Here is a 16,551-nt window from a genome sequence, read left to right as displayed (position 1 = left end):
TGAAATTTATACAAATCACAAAAGAAACTATTAAATGGAAAAATCACAATTCAATTTATCCAACTACTATTGTCCATATATAATATATAAAGCAAAAAAGATAATATTATTTGACAAATTCAAGAGTTACAACAACAACAACAACCCAGTATAATTCCACTAGTGGGGTCTGGGGAGGGTAGTGTGTACGCAGACCTTAACCCTATCCTGGGGTAGAGAGGCTATTTCCGATAGACCCTCGGCTCCCTCTCTCCAAGAACTCCCCACATTCTTCTTGGGGTGACTCGAACTCACAAACTCTTGGTTGGAAGTGGATTTCTAAATTCAAGAGTTAATATACATAAATTTGCTAAAATTTCTAAGAAAGATTTCTAGAACATCTAAAGGCCTTGCAACTATCAACTAATACTCTTAAGATCATCTTCACACGTTTCATCTACCCCTTGTTCATTTGCTTCACCTGCAAAGCCATAAAAAACGATCATACCATATTTGGTTATATAGCAATTAATTCAAAAAGAACTCACATGGAAAGGAAAGCAACATAAAGAATCTTAACCTAGATTTTGATTTGATCAATTTAACTATACAGTATCAAGCCAGAAGATACACATACAACTAGCGAAGTAATATCCAAATGGGTTCGATTTAAGGAGTATAGGTCTCATGTGACAATATTAACTATGGTAGGAAAGTGTCACAAGAAAAAGGTCGGAACTTCATAATTTAGAAACCCCATTGTAATACACACTACGAGAAATTTGATTTTTAACGACCACTTCTTAACGAAGGGACTAAAATCCGGTCGTTATAAGTGTACTTATAGCAACCAAATTTTTTTCCTGTCGTTGAAACTAATTATTAGCTCAATATTAACTAGGGGATAATTAATATTCTGGCCTTAAAATATAACATAGCCTGTCGTTATTAAATAATAAAAAAGTGGCGCTAACTTTTCCCTCTTTTTTTTCCCTTCCCACCCGTAACTGGATCCGTCAACCACCCAAAAAAGAAGGAAAACACCCCGAGACTTCTCCAACTCCTCTGTTATGAACACTTATTTTGTAAACCGCAACTGTTATTTCTCATGCAACGGCGAAGTAAAATTCAGCGAAGTGCTCATCTTCGAGTTTCTTCTCATCAAGGTAAGGTTCGAAATTGTACCCTTTTATGTTAATTTTAGTGTAGATAAAACCCCAGTTCTAAACCATGGCTGTTCAAATTCAATTATTAAGTTTTAAACAGAAAAAGTGAGTGAAAAGCTAGGGTTTTAAGTGCAAAATTTCTTCTCTGCTTTTAGGTTTTCTTCTTCGATCTTCTGTTCGCATTTCAAATTCCAGAAAAAAAATTACAGAAAGAGATATACAAAGATTTAAGTTTCTTCTCTGATTTTCGGATATTACTCCTCTAATTTTGGAGTTAAGTTTCTTTCATATACATAGATATAAAATAAAAAATATATATATTTTGGTTTTTGTCCTATTGATCTTCGTTCATGGATCTTGCTTGAGCTTGGTTGGTGTTTTGCGGGTTCGGACGTGACTGTTCGAGGACGAAGTTCACGGTTCCGAGTTCAATTAGTCGCTTTTTTCCTCGCTTGAATTTTGGAGTCAAAATCTGTGTAGTTGCTGATTATTCAATTGCTATTAAATTATTATCTGGACTGATTGATCGTCTCTATGATTGGTAACTGGTTGAATACTAAAAATGAGAAAAATGCAAGTTAGAATGTGAGGAAGTCCATGATCCAAGTTTTGGTTTTTCAAAGTGAAAGATTGAGCAGTTGCGGAATATAAAGCTGCAAGGGGTAGTTATGAGAAAGTGAAAAAATAAGTGCTTGAATGATTCTCATCTTAGAGAGCTCAGAGCTGGTATCAACAAAGTTTTCAATATGTCTTTTAATGCATAGTTAGTGTTTTTTGCATGTGTTAGTGAGTAAGAGAAACTTAAGGTCTCATGTTAAACTTGACAACAACATCTTCGGTTTTCCTATTTTGCTATATACTTCCGTTAAGTAATATACAAAGTGAATAACCACATATAGTATAATATCTATCCTTGTTTTATGCACCAAACTCCAAAGCAAAATCCAGTATGTACTTCACTAAATAGAAAGTGCTTGCCATTGCAAGTGTTATCTTACCATTTCCTGAAGATACCCTCTAGTCTCGTTCTTTGCTATGCAAGACTTGTTTTGATTTTCTACTAGAGTTAGAACTGCGGGCCTTTTATAATAGCATTTAGTTTCCTTCAAGAGTTCCTTTTCTTCTCAAAGATCTATCCTAATAAGTCTCATGCAATTTCTCTTGTTTCCTTAATATTTCATGTGTTCCATTTTATTTTTAGTTAGTGTTTAATGTACTTATACTTTCTATGATACTGGTTAAGAATCTTCCATCACCATTGAGATAAATATATTTTAAAAAAAGGAATGTCTGGTCCTCCTTATTTTCAATAAATGAAACTTTCTGTGATGGAATTATTTTTGGCTCCTGTGAGAAACCTTTTCCTTAATAAGAAAGTTTAGCTGGCATTCTGATTATGCGTAGTGCCTTCAATGACAGTAGAATAGGTTCCCAAATCCTAAGGCCCTGCTGCCTCATTTCAGTTGGAAATATTTCTTTGTAATTACAATATACTAGAAGTCTATCTATCTGTTCTTATTCGTCCGGTCCTGGCGTTATATATGACAAGTAAAAGTTGAGTTTGGTACTGTATACATTATTTTCCTAGCAATGACTTCTATCACTCCCGTTCTATTTTATCTAACTAATTGTGAATCAAGCTTTAAAATGAGCCATTAAGGATAAGCCGAGTTTGGGGTATAAATTGTTTGGTTAGATAATTGATTTCTTTACGAATCCATTCATTTAAAATTAAGTAAAGCTTTCTTGTTGATTCTCTGGATTTGTTTTAGAGTTTCCCTTTAAGAGAATATCTTGATAATGAATTAGTTGGAAAATCTTTGTTCACTAAAATAATATGTTGTTGGATTTCACTTTTGATTAGAGCCGTATTGGGTGCTTCTGGTTTGGTACTGAAATAGCATTTTGTTAGCTAGTTCAAGGAGGTGCAATTTTTTCTTTATATTGGAGAATATGCATAAAGTGAACCAATGTCACACCCGTTCGGTAAGAGGATGTTAAGACAAATAAAGGTCTAACATAGTTTACATATGAATTTCTTGAAGATTGAAAAGGATAGTGTTTTGGATTTGTCTTCTATTTATATGTTTAAGGAGTTATCTCGAAAGACCTATAATTTCTTGGAATTCATGCAAACCTAGCAAAAAATATAGCACAATTTAAAGAAAAGATCTATACATGTGGTAGTAAGTTGAGATTACGTCTTAGATCCTTTTATTACAATTAGTCTAGGTCCAATATTTGCTAGGAGTCTTTTCATAAGTTTACCCAACTTGATTGAGATTGAGGCATTGTTATTGTTATATACTTATATTTGTGTATTTACTTTGCATTAGGTAATTATATTTATGACAACACGTCTAACAAGTTGTCCAAATGAATGAACTCGTCATACAGTGAATGAAATTTTAATGAATGCTTCACTTTCTTATGCTAAAGATATTCTTGCAAAAAATAAAAATTGATAGTTATATTCTTGCAAAATTATTTTTGATGAGCTAGCTCTATTTTCTAATAATTAATGAAAGGAAGCTCTTTGACTACTTCAATTACTACCTTAGCAGATTAAAAAGAATAAGTACAAAGATTTCTCTAGAGGTTGCTCTCTATGTTTCTTGTTCACAAAGCTCAGTCCTTGTTACCAAGGCCAATCACTTCCCTCTCAACTCTTTTAGTTTCTCTACTAGCAATTAATTTTGGGCATTTTTTATAAGGTATGTGATGATAGTGAGCCACAAATTTTGTTCTCCTGAAACCCTCCATCACAATTTTCTTTCTAAATCTGCATAAAATACATTTTCTAGACAGTTTCGATGCCATGGAAAACCTTACGGTTCATCTCTATAATATGATATTGTACTCCTATTAGGGGAAGCTGGCAAAGGGAGACTGATGACAATCTCCCGCAGAGAGCATACATGGGGACAAGATGATTGTGAATCTGTTGGTTATGCATGTGTGGATATTTATTTTCCTCTTGTTCATCTACTACTTGTTCTTGTCTTTGTTGCCAATTATGACTCATTCTGATGCCTTTGACAGAGTCTAACTCTTCTTAGTGCCAGTACATTGGCTTACTTTTTCTTTTATACTAAATGTACTTAATATCATTCTGGCCCCCTTTAGGGGTTGTCATATTCAACTGACTATATACTACCATGTATATTGTAGCAAGTAAAGCCTGAATTTCCAAATGGATAAGTTTTGGCTTCTTCTTCTCTATTGTTCATATCTATCAACCTGCAATATATGGAACAAGTCATCTGATCGTTGTATTATTTCAATTCTTGTTTATGGCCATTAAGTGTAGCCTTTAATTTAATGGATCTGATATTTCTTCTTTAGTTGTTTATTCTTTGTTACTAAACTGGCATACCTTTGTTATGTTAACAGATCAAATATTTGAAGTCCGAAGAACCTATCCTTGAAGAAAGTTTAGAGCAAGTTGAAGTACAAGAGGTTTATATTTTGTTAGGGATGGTTTAAAAACACTGTACATATGCTGCAATTTTATTTTTCTCTTCTTAGGAATTATTAAAAATGATGTCATACGATTTAGATTGTTTTATGGTAAATATGATACTTTAGTTCTTTATATTGACAAAGATACCAAGTATTTGGTTTATTTTAGAGTATTGTTGGGTGTTTATGAAAGCATATAAATAATTAGTTCTATACATCTAATTTAAATTTTTGTACTTATATTTAGTACAATTTTACATTAGCAAAGAAAAATATGGCCATTGAAACTCTTTAATGATAGATTTCTCAAACAGATTAATGGGCATTAATAAAGGTAAATTTGGTTTTTAAAATTAATACAAATAACGAAGGGAATATCGGTCGCTAAAAGCACTTCTAATGACTGAATTAGTTGTTGTCATTAAAGACTTTTAACGAGTGGATAACAATTTAGTGAAGGAAAAATCCGGTCGTTAAAAAGGATGTATAACGACCGGAAATTATGTCATCGCTAAAGGATCTTTAACGACCGCATTATAATCCGGTCGTTAACTTTTAACGTCGGGACTTTTAACGACCGGTGACGACCGAATTTTTTCTGATCGTTATAAACTTATAACGACCGGATTTGGACTTTTAACGACCAAATTTCCTCTCGCTAAAGGCCTATTTTCTTGTAGTGACAAAAGCACCAAACTTTATAAGGCAACAACTTCATATTTTACTCTCAGTCAAATACAAAAAGCACTAGCAATCAGAAATACAATTCGTATTAACATCCATCAGCAAACATCATTTTTAGCTGTTGTAACAAACATCTTCAACCAAGTAACACAAAGAATATCTGATTCTATTTTTACTAGTAATTCATGCTTAATTAGGATATCTTATCATGTTGGTATAATCAACAAACAAAAATTAGCACTGCATCAACTTACTTGTCAATTGCCAAAAGTTGAAATTGAAAAGGTTTCCAAACATGGTGAATCTTGATGGATGATTGAACTATTACTAGATGATTGATCTATATAATGCAATTACCTTCAAAATCATATAACCGTTTATTACTCAAAGAACTCTCACCTTGATCTCCTTGCTTAACTACAAAAAGAAGAAGAATTACTGCACAAAAGTTTCAAGCTTAACTACAGAAATAAGTACCAAAGAATACTGCAGAAGACTTCAAGCTTAATTGGAGAGGCAAAAAAAATAATAGTGATGTCTGATTTGTTTACATTCTTAAAACTTTTTGTTTAAAAGACTTGATAACACAATACAAATATTTATGTCAGAACCTATATATTACGTGAAAGTGATCTTATAAAATATGTATATTGTATTTTTCTTCTACCACCATACGCGTTTGTTCATCAGTTAACACATCCATTACCTTTGAATTCAATGGACTTGAAGATACTACTAATTAAGCCTAAAGAAAAGAGAGTAGTCCCTTTAGACCATTATCACAAAGGATTTGAGAACGACATTTACAAAAGCCTCGAGTCATTTCAATATCATACTACTTTAATTTTCCTTTAGATTGTATACACTTATTAATGTTCTGTACTGGAATTATTTACAAAAGATACTTCTTGTGAATAGAATTTTTTATTCATGTTGGAGCTGCAGAGGCAGCACGTAATTACTTTATTGGACTAGAGAAAAACTATCTTTCAAATTAAAGATATATAGTTATATACTCACTAATTCACCTACAGCAACTCAAGACCAAAAACAATAAGCTATCTTCCCTACAAATTTGAGCAAAAGGAAATTATATTGAGAGACTAAGATATTACAAGGTGGAAAGACAGCAGTAGTCAAATCCAATAAATAATGAAAATATCAGTGAAAAAACTTGACTAGACCCAAAGTTGTGTTTGAGTAACTTTGAAGGCAACAAATGAATCATTCGATGAAGGAGACACATACCAAAAGCAGAGAACTAAACAAGTCAATTCAGCACAGAGCTTAGCAACATTTTAGCTTTTAGAATGTTTACGTTTTCTTATTGTTACCTACTCTCAGTTCACCATTAGAAAACTCACCCATACTGATATATGTTCCGCAAGTAACATATGGCCTATTTCCACTTTATCTTGATTAAATGCAGCTAAAATTCCAATCAGATCCAACAGAAAATAAATAAATAAATAAATTCAAAGCACTGCAGCATACATCTCAAAATTTAAACCACTTTTTTCAACTCAAAAGTAAAGGCACCAATGTGGAAAAATAAACAAACCATTTAGTACCAAAGAACACCAAAACTTTCTGCTCATACTACTAACTACTAAGCATGTACCGTAGGTTCTCTCAAGTTAGATACAGAAGAAAGGTATAGTAATAGGTTGACGGTTAGCCACGAATACTAAGAATAATGAATGCAACACCATCTTAAAACCCTATCAACCTATAGTAATGATTCTAGCTGTTGATTCTGATCCCAATTTAGAAAAAAAAATATTCAAATTCAAATTGTTCTTAAAGATGTATAGATATCTTCTTCTAATACATATGAGACCTCATTTTCTTCTCACACAAACAAAATGAACTCTATAATTTCGAGTATGGGATAAATGCAGCAAAATAGTACATGCTAAAGAGATTGGAGAGACTTGCGACGGCGATGCAGATTTAGAGATCTAAGAGCTGTTCTTCACTCGATTTCTCCGTCAAACTGTGGTACAATTTTAGGGAGAGAGACTTATGTAGCAGTAAATTTCATTCTCATAATTTTAAGAATTGATAGCTAAAGACGACGAAGAGAGGGAAATTGCGGAAAGTAGGGTTTTTTGGGAGGATTTGGGAGAAGAAGATCTTCGACTAAGGTGTTGCAAAATTAGTGCTAAAATAAAAAATAGAAAACCCATATAACAGAGGTGTATCATTGGGAGGAAATAATGAGGCAAATAACATTGTTGCCATAGATAATCTTTTACAAAGAACCGTTGCCCAAGGGGTACATATCCCAACTGTTTAAAGAAACGTCCCAATTATAAAATGGGTTTTTGGATAACGCAACGGTTTTGTTATAAAAGTGAAAAGAAAATGATAAGAGGGTTTAAAATTCGAGAAGGAAAATCAACGCTTAAATTAATTTGCATATAGCACGTTATCCCTGTAGAGTATGGCAAAGGTGGTGGACGTAATTGAGCTCCGGTTTCTCTTGTTACTTCATACTGCTACTTGTCCAAGAACGTACCTGCAATTCATTTTCTCTGCTACTTCTTCCAAGAACATAACGCACTGCAATAGTGGCCTAAAGTCAAATTTTAAAAAGAGTACTTAAATTATTTGGTAGAATTAATATACATGCACATACATATACAAAAATGAGAGTTCATTTTCTTGTTTTCTATACTGTGATATTCTTACAAGACACGTTCTTTTTAACTTCACATATTAATATTACTATTTATATTAGTAAGGTTTATTTAAGTTAATAAGGTGTTAGCCATGTTTTAAATACATTATCTTGGATCGTTTTTCTTTACTAATATTAAGATTTGAGTAGTTAATTTAAAGTTAACTTTTTTCTACAAACTTTAACATTGTCCGAGCAAAAATAAAATCACAAAATTCATTATTAAGTTTTTTTGGGCCTCAAAAATTCAATTTCTGTTGCTACAAATATGAAATAATAATGTGAAATCGCTGTGGCGCTAAAAGTATAAACTAGAAAAGATCTATTCCGTTCTTCAAGTGGTCACCGTCTTTCTTTCTTGGATCAATATCAGCAATTCGTGAAGTGAGATTACTATCAAATCTTTTTTAATATATTTAGTGAATATAGGCTTCGGGTGCGTACCATGCGGCGAGACTATAATTGAGTCAAGCGGACACCTGCCACCATAAATAAAAAGCTTAAAGTAACACAAATTTTGGGATGATAAACTATAGTGTAAATAGAGGATAATGTTTCTACAGAAACTTCAATTTTCAGAGAATACCAACTTATGCTAAACTTCAATTTTCAGAGAATACCAACTTATGCTATCTTAATTTGTAATAGGATTACCATTCGAATTCTTTTTTTTTATTGACTAACTTTGTCCAACCGTCCTGGCATATGGAAAGAAATTATCAAGTGTTTGTAATCCCTGCGTGAGTTTGAACTAAAATATTATGGTTCTCCTCCCACTTTATTGACCATAAAATCACACTCAAATAAATAATATTATGATAATTATTTTGAAAAAAATTAATATGCTTGCTATTTAACCACAAACTTGGAATACTTGGTTAACTTAGTTGGTATACAATCACAGATACATTGGCAAAATGTGCTCTTTTTTTACCTTAATACACAGTGTCATACCTCTTTTTTCCCGGGGATAGGGGAGTTGGAGTTTTTCCAATTAAAGTGACATTATTCGAAATGAGATTATTTATTTAATCAGAGTCGCCACTTGGAATAATTATTATGGTGTCCCAAGTCACCGGTTTATTTTAGAATCCCAAATCAAGGAAATTTACTCTATTTATGGTCCGCGAACACAGAAGACCGGATGAAGAATTTTGTTAACCCGGGAGAAGGTGTGAGGCGCTCCCGAGTTCTGTGGTTTTAGCACGGTCGCTTAACAATTAATATTTGGCCTAATTATCTGATTTATTACATGTTTTAGACCTATTATGCATTTTACTCTTTACCGCTTTTAATTATTTACTTAACCGCTTTTTAGTATTTATGGAGTTATTTTTTGAACAAGCTACGATATCGTACACCTGTCGTTTTGGTACACATTGCAAACCGCGCTAGGTAAAATGCACCCGCGATTTACAACATGTTTATTTTTTTTTTATTATTTGAAGTTATGGTCAAGTCGCGTGAAACGCGCACTTGAATTGGGGTTTACGTATCATGACTATGCCATGGGAACCGTACTCATAGTCACGATGATTTATTATTAATTGCGCCTAAAGCAAGCTACGATGTTCGAATATTATTCAATTACTAATTTTGAGATTATTGTAAGGTCATGAGGTATGTATATTATTGTGGAGGAAATGAAGTAACTTAATTATGGAAAAATTTGCTAGCTTCTGACTGTTTATTTGTTTTTGGTCCTAGGCAACAATTAGCCCATAAATACGCCAGGGAAGTCCAATTAAAGTCTTACACCAATCATGGCCTAACCTAATCTCTTATAATTTTACTGTTAATCAATATTTGAAACTAGACTAAATTTATGGTAGGAATAGATAGATACATGCATAAGCAATTTAGTCACTAAGATAGGAGATCAAAATGAAACTAAAGCATGCTGAAATGGAAAGTCATTGCTTCATTGAATAAACAAGAAAAGTAACAAATTAATACATATTCATCAATAAGATTAACCATATGAACTACCAAAAAGGACAATAAATTAATCTTAACAAATACTCAACATGAGAACAAATTAATCTTAGCACACTCAGATGCAAAATCGACCATATCATACTCAAAGTTAAATTAAAAGAGAGTGACCTAGAACATTAATGAAAAAACAAAAAAAATAGAAAGAGAAGTGAACCTTTGTATTAATGATTGTAGATTTAAATTATAATCACTCAATGATCGGATAGCTCTCAACTAGACCCTTCGGACCGTGGAAAACTCGAACGGAAAATCTCAACTTGCAACCTCAATCGACCTTGCAAAATCGACGATTTAGAGGCTATTTTTGGAGTTTTTTTTTGGGAGGGGGGGGGGGAGGGGGGAGGGTTAATGATAGCTCAAAAGTGGTCAAGGGCTGGTAGCTTTGGGGTGGTGAAACTGTTGGTTGTTTCGAAAGAAACACGAAGAAAGAATGACATGAATAGAATTTTTCTTAACATAGAAGAAGCAAAAATATTTTTCTCCAAATCTCTCCCCTCTCTTTTTTCCTTTTTTCTCCTCCTTTTTCTTTCCTCACATTTCTCTTCTATTTATAGAAAAATTTTTGAAATTTTTTCAGAATTTATTTTTAATATTATTATTTTATTATTTTATTGTTTTTTAATTAAAAAGAATTCACACTTTCCATTTTTCTTATTTTAAAAAAATAATAATTCACCACTATCCTTTACTTTTATTTTTTAATTTCTCACTTTTTTACTTTTATTATATTTAAATTCCCACTTTCTTTACTTTTCTTTTTATTTTCCACTTATTTTACTTTTTTTTTATTTCCACTCTCTTTTACTTTTAAAAAAAATAATTTCAGCTACCTTTACTTTTATTTTTTAATTTCAACTTTCTTTTACTTTTTATTTTTAAAATTTTTTACATTCTTTTACTTTTATTTTTTTAATTCTCCACTTTCTTTTACTTTTTATTAAATAATTTTCACCTACTTTTACTTTTAATTTTTATTTCTATACTTCTACTTTTTCTATTTTTTATTCAAATCCGAATTTTTTTTAAAAACATATTTAATTTTTTTCTCGGGTTTTTAATTTATTTTATTTTTAAATAAAAATAAAAATAATATTAATAGTAATAATTAACCTTTTAAATTATTTTTAATTTTTACCCTATATATAAAAAAATTCACAAAGCTAAAACAAATATATATTAAATTTTTAAAAATATTTACATAGTAGAAGGAGATAAAATTTCAAATATTGTCAAAAATTGGGTGCTCGCAGCTGCCCCTCTTTGCTTGGATACATGAAGAATTTTCAAGCAAAGACTAGGTGAGCTATGTGACTAATTTTTGGCCAAATTGTTATTCAAAAGGAAAAGAAATAAAAGATAGGTTGCAACCGAGTCCTGGTTTGGATAGTCTACATATCCCCGGTTATAGGGGAATGAGGTCGCGTGTAGTTCAACGAGAATGGTAGAATGATGAGTTGAGGAGTCGAGTGAGGTTCCGTCGAGGCTCTTGTCCGCGGTCCTACTATTATATCAAAATAAAAGAGAAACTAAACAAGCCTATCAGTTATGAGTTACAAGATTCATATCTATGAGTCTTCTGAAACTTGATCTTCAGTCTTGACTGGTTCTTCATGCAGAATCTGATATAAACCTTGATGCTAGCTAGTTGTAGGTGCTAGTTCATTGTTCTATAGCTTCTTCTAATCAAAACGGGACTCCAATGCTCATGGCTTTAGTCATGTCCTGAGCATTCTACATCTTTTCAACTGCTTTTGCATTTTGGATTCACTTTTTTTTTCTTTTCTTTTATTCTGAATTGAGACTTCTTCTTTTGGTCATCTCGAACCCAGTGCCTCGAGGTAAAACCTACTTAGACACCAAAACAAATAAACGAACGAAATTTTTCTGTCCCAGTTTGCACTAGAAAAATTTCGTGAGTTATTGTAATAAAATTCGAAACTACTTCTTTATTGAAAGCAATAAAAGGTCGCGGGTGGTGTACCCCAAAAAGATCATGCTGATTTTTTAATTTTTTGTTTGGATGGTGTTCCTTTATTGTCAAAAGGATGTCACAACTAAGGATTGGTGTACCTTATATTGAAAAAATATGGCAAGGGAATGGTATACCCTATATGGCAATGATATCAGGGAATTGTGTACCGTGCATTTAAGATCAAATCAACTAGGGAGTGAAAACCATATGTTGGAAAAGAGACTAGAGAGTGGAGACCCTATGTCTAAAATAAAATCAACTAGGGAGTGAAGATCCTATGTTGGAAAAGAGACTAGGGAGTAGAGACCTTATGTCTAAAATAAAATCAACAAGGGAATGGAGACCCTATATTGGAAAATAGACTAGGGAGTGGAGACCCTATGTATAAAATAAAATCAACTAGGGAGTGGAGACCCTATGTCGGAAAGGGCGACTAGGGAGTGGAGACCCTCTGTCTAAAAAAAATAAAAATCAACTAGGGAGTGGAGACCCTATGTTGGAAAAGGCGACTAGGAGTGGAGACCTTATGTCTAAAAAATAAAAATCAATTAGGGAGTGAAGGCCATATGTTGGAAAAGAAACTAGGGAGTGGAGACCCTATGTCTAAAAATAAATAAAAATCAACTTGGGAGTGGAGACCCTATGTTGGAAAAGGCGACCAGGGAGTGGAGACCATATGTCTAAAAATTAAAAATCAACTAGGGAGTGAAGACCCTATGTTGTAAAAAGCGACCAGGGAGTGGAGACCATATGTCTAAAAATTAAAAATCAACTAGGGAGTGAAGACCCTATGTTTGAAAAGAGACTAGGGCGTGGAGACCCTATGTCTAAAATAACATCAACTAGGGAGTGGAGACCCTATGTTGGAAAAGAGACTAGGGAGTAGATATCCTACGTTTAAAATAACATCAACTATGGAGTGGAGACCCTATGTTGGAAAAGAGACTAGGGAGTGGAGACCCTATGTCTAAAATAACATCAACTAGGGAGTAGAAACCCTATGTTGGAAAAGAGACTACGGAGTGGAGACCCTATGTCCAAAATAACATCAACTAGGGAGTGGAGACCCTATGTTAGAAAAGATACTAGGGAGTTGAGACCCTATGTCCAAAATAACATCAACCAGGGAGTGGAGATCCTATGTTGGAAAAGAGACTAGGGAGTGGAGACCCTATGTCTAAAATAACATCAACTACGGAGTTGAGACCCTATGTCTAAAATAACATCAACTAGGGAGTGGAGACCCTATGTTGGAAAAGAGATTAGGGCCCTATGTCTAAAATAACATCAACTAGGAAGTGGAGATCCTATGTTGGAAAAGAGACTAGGGAGTGGATACCCTAAGTCTAAAATAACATCAACTAGGGAGTGGAGACCCTATATTGGATACGAGACTAGGGAGTGGAGACCTTATGTCCAAAATAATATCAACTAGGGAGTGGAGACTCTATGTTGGAAAAGAGACTAGGGCTAAAATAATTTCAACTAGGGAATGGAGACACTATGTTGGAAAACGCAGCTAGGGATTGGAGACCCTATGCTACCATGATTTGAAACCTTTTTTTTTTCTTTCTTTTTAATTTAGAGAATGAGTAAAATGCGGGAAAGAATTTGGAGAAAACTTCCCTTTTGGAGTTAATGTTGCTGCAGAGCTATTTTAGTCTTCGTGTGGTTTCTTTTGGTTGCACCTGTTTATTGCAAAGTTGCTTTAGATTGCACTTGTTTCCTATGGTTCAAACAAAGAACAATTTGTCAGTTTGAAACGGTGGTTGGTTTTGCGGCCATGAGTGTTTCAGTCATTTGATCTTGGCCGGCTTCTTTGACGATAATTTCAACTATGACTGGTTGTTTTCTAGATACTGATTGCATTCCTGGCCCCTGAGAACCTTTGTCTTTTCCAAAATGTTACCATAACAGTTGGTCGCGCGGGACTTAACCTTTTTCAACTTTATTTTGCCTTTGTGGGCATTTGACTTCTTTCTTCCATTTTTTTAACTTCAGAGCATTGGGGAACCTTTGGCTCTTCAAACTTTGCCTAGATGGTTAGCCACTTGGGGCTTAACCTTTTCAACTTCATTTTGCCTTTGTAGGCACTTCAATTTGATTCCCTTCTTCCAAGAGTTTTTGATTTTGAAGCATCGGCCGCCATGGCCAGTCGGGGTCGACTTACTGCCCCTGCCAAGGCTGGGTGCGTATTTTGCATATTAGCTTGCATCAAATGAGAGCCCTGTATATCAATCTTGCTATCTCTTCTTTGCCTTAGTCTTTGGAACAAAGTTAGACCGAAAGGGATTAAAAGAAAATGAACAATGGAACGGAGAATGAGTTTAAACAAGAGGCGTCCCTTTCGGGAAAGGAAAGAGGGACTTATGTGGAGTACATGAGGACTTCAATGAACATGACATGCCTTTTGGACTAGATGCCTGACCCGTGTAAACCATCCGACTCTCAGAAATTCATCGCAACTTTTGCCTCGGAACCGAGAAACATTGCCTGGGACTGTGTCGATGCCGATGGATGTGAGGATCCTCTTTTTGATTAGTGGCGCCCTTTGCGGGTTTTCAACAGTTGACCTCTCTCATTTCTCTTCTCACCATCACCTTATAGTGCTCTTTGCGAGTTTTCACTAACAGTATCAGTTTGAGTGTTTGCAAAAATCTGCTGTTGCCTGGTCCTTTTTGTTGCTGCATTTTTCATCCAGATAGCACCTGCTTTGCTTGTTCCAATATGTTCATGCCCAGCATTTGGTGGGGTTACTGCATTGTGAATGCATGTAGCACCAGGAGACTTTCTAGGAATGAAATCTGGAGCATCCAAATTAAGCTTTCTCTTTAGTTTTTCAGTCGAAGTACTTCCAGTTTTTGGCATCAGATGGGCGTCCTTGATAATTTTTTCCACGCGAGGGCTGAAAATCTGCAGCATTGTACTGTTTCTTGAGGTTGCTTCATGTTGAAGCTGCTGCCCTTTTTTCCCAACATCATCCATAGCTGGATGAAATTGCAATGCCCAGTCGCCTAGCTTCAAATCAGTTTATTGCGCAGCAGAAACATTTTTTGGAGTGTGTTGAGCGTGTTCTGCAACAATGTCCTCCAAATTCGAACCAGTATTAGCTAGTTCCTTCCCAACATCAAAAGAATTAGCACAACAGATGTTTGCTACTGTAACTTTCTGTTTTGTTTGATCTATAGCAGCCTTTTTGCTATGTGATACAACCAACTAAACTTTAGCACTATCATCCTTCTTCTGCTGAAGATGCCCATGTTTTCCCATTACATTAACCCTTGCAGCATCCATATTTAGAGTAGCAGTAGTGACAATTCTCTGCTCATCAGATCTCTGCCTCCTGATTCCCTCTAGGAAGGCTTTTTTTTCTTTTTCTTTATCTTTTTGTTCTTTTTCGCTCTTTGTTTTTCTCTGTTATTTTTTCACTCTTTTCTTCCATTTTCACTCAATTATTTTTCGGTTTATTTTGTCACTCAATTTGTTTATGACTATGATCGAATCCGATAGGGATTGTTATATATCATGACGCCGCATGAATCAGATCTTGCGTAGTTCAGGAAGATCAGAAATAAAATAGATAAACTAACTCTTTTTTTCACTCATATACATATACTCCGACAAAATCTCCTAGCAACGAAAATATTTTCAATTTTTTTTTTTGATTTTGATTTTTTTTTTTTTGGAAATTAGTGAAAGAAAGACTTCTAAAGAAGAAAGAAAATATTTTTGGATTTTGAATTTTTTTTTATAAATTTCAAAAGAAAGAAAATATTTTTTTGGATTTTGATTTTTTGTTTTTTGAATTTTGGGAGAAAGACTTCTAAAAAAAGGTAGAAAATATTTTTTGGATTTTGATTTGATTTGTTTTCTTTTTTCGAATGACAAGAGTGGGTTGCTCTAGTGGTAAGCACCCTCCACTTCCAACTAAGAGGTTGTGAGTTCGAGTCACCCCAAGAGCAAGGTGGGGAGTTCTTGGAGGGAAGGAGCCGAGGGTCTATCGGAAACAGCCTCTCTACCCCAGGGTAGGGGTAAGGTCTGCGTACACACTACCCTCCCCATACCCCACTAGTGGGATTATACTGGGTTGTTGTTGTTGTCTTTTTTCGAATGAAAGACTTCTACAAAGAAAATATTTTTGGGTTAAAGTTTTCTATATTTTATTTATTTGAGATTTTCTAAGAAAAGACTCCTAAAGAAGGAATTAAAGAAAAATATTTTTTTTGTATTTTTTTAAAAATTGGGGGCCGGAACCGATGAAGTTTGCCTACGTATCTCACATCTGGTGAGAATCAGACTCGCGTAATTCGGTAAGTTTTGACGCACAGAAAAATATGACTTATTTTGAAAGGTCTTCTTTTTTTTCAAAATTTCGGTAGAGTTTCGGGATATTTTGAATACCGAATTTTCAGAATCGGGCATTTTTCTTTCCTACCTCACTCTTGATTTTTCTTGATTTTCTTTCCCTATTCTAGAAACCGGTTAACATACAAGCCGAAGCAAATAAATACACAAGTAGCACGTAAAATGCATCAGGATGGTCTTTTAATTTTTGGGTACACCTGTCCTAGACAAACTCAACCCCTATGTTGAGTCCCCAAAGTCAA

The 16,551-nt window shown here is 34.0% G+C and overlaps 1 long non-coding RNA gene across 1 annotated transcript; it reads right to left on the bottom strand.

Annotated features, from left to right (window-relative positions):
• Nucleotides 1-85: 85 nt before the first annotated feature.
• Nucleotides 86-7,427, bottom strand: LOC138899487 (uncharacterized). The gene is made up of 3 exons (XR_011411158.1): nucleotides 7,230-7,427; nucleotides 5,649-5,708; nucleotides 86-460 (listed from the first exon to the last, which is right to left on the bottom strand). It is a non-coding gene; the product is annotated as an uncharacterized lncRNA (long non-coding RNA).
• Between the last annotated feature and the right edge of the window lie 9,124 nt (nucleotides 7,428-16,551).

This window comes from Nicotiana tomentosiformis, chromosome 9 (assembly GCF_000390325.3).
Source record: "Nicotiana tomentosiformis chromosome 9, ASM39032v3, whole genome shotgun sequence".
Taxonomy (NCBI): Eukaryota; Viridiplantae; Streptophyta; class Magnoliopsida; order Solanales; family Solanaceae; genus Nicotiana; species Nicotiana tomentosiformis.
This window is presented reverse-complemented; position numbering and strand designations above follow the sequence as displayed.